Source organism: Parasteatoda tepidariorum, chromosome 5 (genome assembly GCF_982258835.1).
Source record: "Parasteatoda tepidariorum strain Cologne lab strain chromosome 5, Ptep-v5.0, whole genome shotgun sequence".
In the NCBI taxonomy this organism is placed as follows: Eukaryota; Metazoa; Arthropoda; class Arachnida; order Araneae; family Theridiidae; genus Parasteatoda; species Parasteatoda tepidariorum.
In genome coordinates this window covers 3,377,189-3,383,043 of record NC_141759.1, presented here as the reverse complement: position 1 = coordinate 3,383,043, position 5,855 = coordinate 3,377,189, and positions in this window count along the sequence as shown.

Sequence of the window (5,855 nt, the reverse complement as noted above, 5' to 3'; positions counted from 1 at the left end):
TCACTATATTGTATTCTACTGTCTTACACAAGAGAATCCTCATATTTTGCTACGAATCGACAATTTTCCATATTTAGGCACTTTTTGTGAAAGAAAAATCTAAGTTTTTTGAAAAATGTTTCTTTTTTTCTCTTAAGTGCTGAGACTACTAAAACTATTCGCGATTGCAACGCTCAAATACGCCATCTGGTGAGAAGACCAGTGCGCCGTGCCTTTGACCTTTCCCTCTTCTCTTTTCAGTTGTATAGGAATGTACTATGTTATTGTATTTAATTGTTAAAAATATTTTTTAAAATTTCCATGATGCCTTTTATGTAGTTTCCTAACTAAAGATTTTAAACTATTTGGAAATCAAGACGTAAATTAAGGTACTTCCTTCTTCTATGACTCTCCACTCGCTAATTGTGAAAGCATGTAAAATATTGCCGTAGGTAGAGAGTTCTATGCCACTTATAGCCAATTACCAATCAGCGAATCCATGTTGGTTTTGTACATATTGCTCCCATTAGAGAATATTTAAGTTTGAAGGCAATTTTGACTTGGATTCCCAGCCCTGTATAGATTACTTGTATATCTAGTAAGTGAAGTAAACTCAGACTTTGTATTTAGTGAGAAAGAAGCCATGGAAACTTTTCTATGGTTAATGCGATGGATTTTAGGGTATCTCAAAAGATTCATCCACTTTTAGATTCACCTGGACTTAGCTGGATTCCTCAAAGAAGCTCAATCTTTGACAAATGAAATAATGATATTGGAGTTGGCTGGTGGACTTAAAGTCGTTCACCAAAACGAAAGGGTGTCTTACTTGCTGATAAAAATATTTTTCACCTTTAAACAAATTCGAAGTTATCATTGCAACAGCAGATACTCCAGTTTCTCGAGGGGTTCTGCTATGAAACAAATCTAATTTTAGTTTACCTATGCATATTTTAAACTTACTTTTAATAAATTTGTGTTAAAATTGTGCAAAGACATTATTTTGTAACAAGTCGAAACTTTGGTATTCCAACAAAACTATACAATAACTTTATTTTACTAAAAGGAAAAAAGTTTTTACACGGCAATAACATTTTATTGTACAGTGTACGAAAAACTTACTTAGATGAAAACAATTAGGAAATAAAAAATTTTGCAACAAAACAAAGTTACTAAAGGTAAAGATTAGAATTTTTATTTTTTAACATCCTGGAATAGATCTTAAATATGAAGTTCACTTATGAAATCTGCAGACATTGTTGCAATGATAAATATACTATGTTGGCTAGAAAGTTTTTAATTAAAATTTGTCTTAATGAAACAACACATTGACAACAGCTTTTTTGCCTTCAAGTTTAAAATCTTTTCAGATCAATTTAACTATAATTTTTAATGCAAAATAAATGTGGGTGTGAGGATGTCTCACATAAAGTTCAGTCTCCACATCATAATTATTCAGTTGTCTGAAATGTTTTAATTCCAATTTATGAAATGTGTTCAAATGTTAGCCTGAAAGTTTAACGCAAGTCAGTCAGTAACCCACTTATTTAGGTTTTTATTTAAAATCTTTTCACTGAAAGTGAAATTAAGTAGTAATATAGAAGCACTCTATCTTGGAGATTGAAAACAGTGTTTGTAGTTAAGAAATTTCTATTGTTTAGAAGGAACAATTAACTTATTACATTATTTGTTTACTTATTTGCTAAGATGTTAACATTTTAAAAGCCAAAGCAAACCGAAATTGATTCATTTGTTTGTTGCTATTCTAATGCTACAGAAAATTTCCTTTTTTTTTCTTTCTTTCCTCTAAAGAATAAATACTTGTGCATATTTTGTGGTTCTAAGTATTAGCATCTAAATATTAATTGAAAACATTTATCTATTCTAGACAAATATTGCCTTATTTAGTAGGTGAATTTAAAGATCAGTAAAATGATTTATATAACACAAAATTCCATAAAATGCAAAACCTCAGGTTTCAAGGTTTGCATTATAAAGGTCTACTGTAGAATTCAAATGAACAATATCCCTTTTAAAGAAAAGAAAAATTATATATTAATTCAAAAACTCAAGACATGGAAAGCTTTGTTGTAACAACAGCAGCACTAGATTTTCTTAAATCCTTTTAGTATTATCTAGTTAATTTTGTACTATCTTATTAATTACCTTCCTTAAGACATTGATTTGTATGTGTGCTGAAGAGTCCTTTAGATCTTCATATCTTCTCTGTGCTGTGGTTGTCAAAAAATGATTTTATATCAAATACCAACTTGAGCTCTGAACATTGAAAGCCTACTTTTAACAACACAGGTTAGTCAACGACTCGTTCAGTAAGATTTATATTAAATTAGAAATACCTTTCAAATAATTATATCTAACACTTTTGTCTATAATGAAATGTGGATAGAATTAGGGAAACTCATTTACAACCCAAAATGAATGTATTTAACAATCAAATAATGATTAGATTTGTTAATAGAGTATTGTGGTGTAATAGCCACTACAGAGGTACCTTTTGATAGATGACGGTTGACACAGTCTAAAATTATGTCCCCACAATGGTGACCTGCGCATGTAATGAAAACTTGCCAATATCGATGGATGATTCACATTAAACAGTTGATTTTCTTAAAAATAAACTGCTCAAAAAAAAAAAAAAAAATTCCAGTGAAGTAAATTAAGTACGTCTCCCGGTCAATAAACAATATTAAAGAAAGAAAAAAAATAAATGAGCGAATTGCTATAAAAAATGAAAAGAAAAAAAATCCGGTGAAGTAAATGAAGTTTCCCGGTCAATAAACAAAAATTAAGAATAATAACAAAAAAAAATGCTCTTATCACAAAAATAAAGGAAAAAAATGAGACATAAATAAAATAAAAAAAATAGCACGAATCAACTAGTGGTATCCATTCATCGAATTCTGTCACAGATAAAATTCTGGAACTGGAGTACTCTGCCAGACATTTATCTGGAGCTGTGGCGGTGACGAGGTATGATTATCCTTGGGACATTTTTCAGCGAGAGAAAAGGAGATCTCTTCATCGAAGCTACCCTCCCTAAATTGCCCTCTTCTTGTTTCCATAGCACCAGACTACCGCAGACTTTGAAGCGGGCAGAGTACCTTATTGGACGGCTAACAGTAATGTGGCATGAGCGAGTTATGATGCGAGTGTGTAATGAGCTAATTATGTTCACTTTTTACTTATGCATTTGAAAAACATTGTTTCTGTTAGACTACAAATTTCAAAGAACAAGATTCGAGTAAGAAGAACGGTGAGTCAGAAATTACGAGTTCGAAAAAACCACTGAAAGAGGGAGTTCAAACATTTAAAAATATTTTAGCCAAAATTTACATATTAATTTTAGGTGTGTAAGTTTTCTACCCTCATTATGCAAATGTTATTTTTTGATTGGATGATAAATATTCTTATATATACCTATGACAAATCAAGATTTGGTGATTTTTCATGACTGTATGCAGTGAATTTAGTTGCCTCATGTTATGGAGAGTAAATTACTCTCGTGGATTATGATGTTTAAGTTTAGTTATAATTTTTCTTGCTTAATAAAGATTCTTGTTAGTTCAACTTGTTGTAGTTGTAGTTCATTTACGTCGCACTAGCTGCACAATGGGCTTTTGGCGACGGTCTGGGAAGCATACCTGAGGATGATTCGAAGACATGCCATCTCAATTTTGATCATCTGCAGAGGGGATGGCACCCCTGCTTCGGTAGCCCGACGACCTGCACACGAAGTCGAGCACTTTACGGTAGAACAGTTTAACGAGGCCCAATACCGCACACCCTCGATCCCTACGCAGACTAAAATCCAAGTGGTCACCCACCCGCACACTGACCGCAGCCAGTGATTCTTGACTTCGGTGAGTTCACTGCGGGACCTTGTTAGTTCAAAGATGACTTTTTCATTATGCGCTTGCTTAGCAATTTCCATTACGCACTCAACTCTCTACCAGCAGTTTTCAAAGCTTTTTCTTCATTTTATTGTCTCTTAGTTTAGTGTATATTACATAAAATCGGGATGTATAAAAATGTCTTTGAACTGTTTTGAAATGATTGATTTTTATTGACATGGAGCAAGCTACCGGACCTCTGTTTGATTTTGGCTAAGTATGTTACAGATGTAACTTTTCAAGCATCTTTTCGTAATCAGTGCCATAAATGTTAAAGTAGTTATTTAAAAAAAAAATCTAAATTTCTTTTGTCATAAATTTATAGGATCTATGATAACATTTGTAGAAAGAAATGACTTTTAATATCCTTTTTTAATTTGAAGAAGCGGAATCAAATGAGAACGTTGAATCATTTAATTATTAATTTATTTTAAGTGAGTTTATAATAAGATACCTGCAGATGACGTAGTGTGGGTATGTCACTCCTGATTGGTTGTTGAAACGTAGCTTTTGTTTATGTTAGCAACTGTTCTTTCCATTCAGTTTCGAGTTAGCCAAGCACGTCATGTATCAATTCTATTAGGTGACACATTTTATATTCTTTCACTATATATTTCTTAACACGAAGAAAGGACAAAGCTCTGTAGAACATAGACAAACTATTTATGCATCGAAGTTGTCAAGTTCTCTTTTCACCTATTCAAACCGTCATGGGAAAAATTACCGATTGATTGCAAACAAATCGAGATATTGGAGTGGATTTAGATTTCTTCTTTAGAGAAAGCAACTTCACAATTAAATTGCTCCAAATTAATTTCATAGGTAGGTAGGTACTTTATTTACGTCGCACTAGAGCTGCACTATGGGCCATAGGCGACAGTCTGGGAAACATCTCTGAGGATGATCCGAAGACGTGAAATCACAATTTTGATCCTCAACAGAGAGGGTGGCTCCCCTGCTTTAGTAGCCCGACGACTTGCTCGAAGTCGAGCACTTGACGGTAGAACAGTTTGACAAGGATCGACACCTCGCACCCTTGGTCCCTACGCAGTCTAATCAAAGTGGTCACCCTCCCTGATTACTGACCGCAGCCAGTGATGCTTGACTTTGATGTTTTACTGGGAACTCTGTCTTTATGAGTCAACTGAGGGACCCACATGTCACATGAACTAACAGGAAGCAGAAAGCACGGTTGTTGCGAAGAATTAACCAAAGAACTCTCGATATTATTTTAAATAAATAACATCAAGCCCCTAAATGAAAATAATCCCCAATTTTTCGTTTTTAATGAAGGGAGAATGTTTTGGTTTGACCCACAGTGGAAAAAAATAAGAGGTTGGCAAGTACTTTATTTACGTCTTACTAAAGCTGCACAATGGGCTATTCACGATGGTCTGGGAAACATCCATGAGGATGATTTGAAGGCATGCCGTCACAATACAACTGCATGAGGCCACTTCCTCAATTAAGAAATAGATCTGAAGACGAAGGAAATTTTTTTCAGTTCCCTGTACTGTTCAGCGACCGACCACAGGACTTTCGATTCCACAAATTTTACGAGAACATATATCGCATGTACTCGGTGAGATTTTTATGTAATGAAAAATTCTTTTGCGTACGTAAATGAAACTTTTCTTAAATTTAATTTTTTTAGTTTTTCTAAAAATATCGAAAAACCATCATCTCGCCTGCTCACGGTTTTGCCAAAGATAGGGATACAAAAACAATTTTTCATACTTATTTATTATTTTATTTGGCACGGACCAAAAGATTTCGAATTTCAAGGTATATAAATTTTCACACCATTTCAAACTAATTTTAAATTTGAGCGATGTCAGTCGATTAGTCCTGGAGAAAGTTTAAAAATACGGCTTATTTTCAATCAATGCCAAGACCTTTCATGTAGTTTCATAAAATATCCAACAGGGGTTCATGTTTGCTTAAGGAGTAATCACATAAATATAAGCT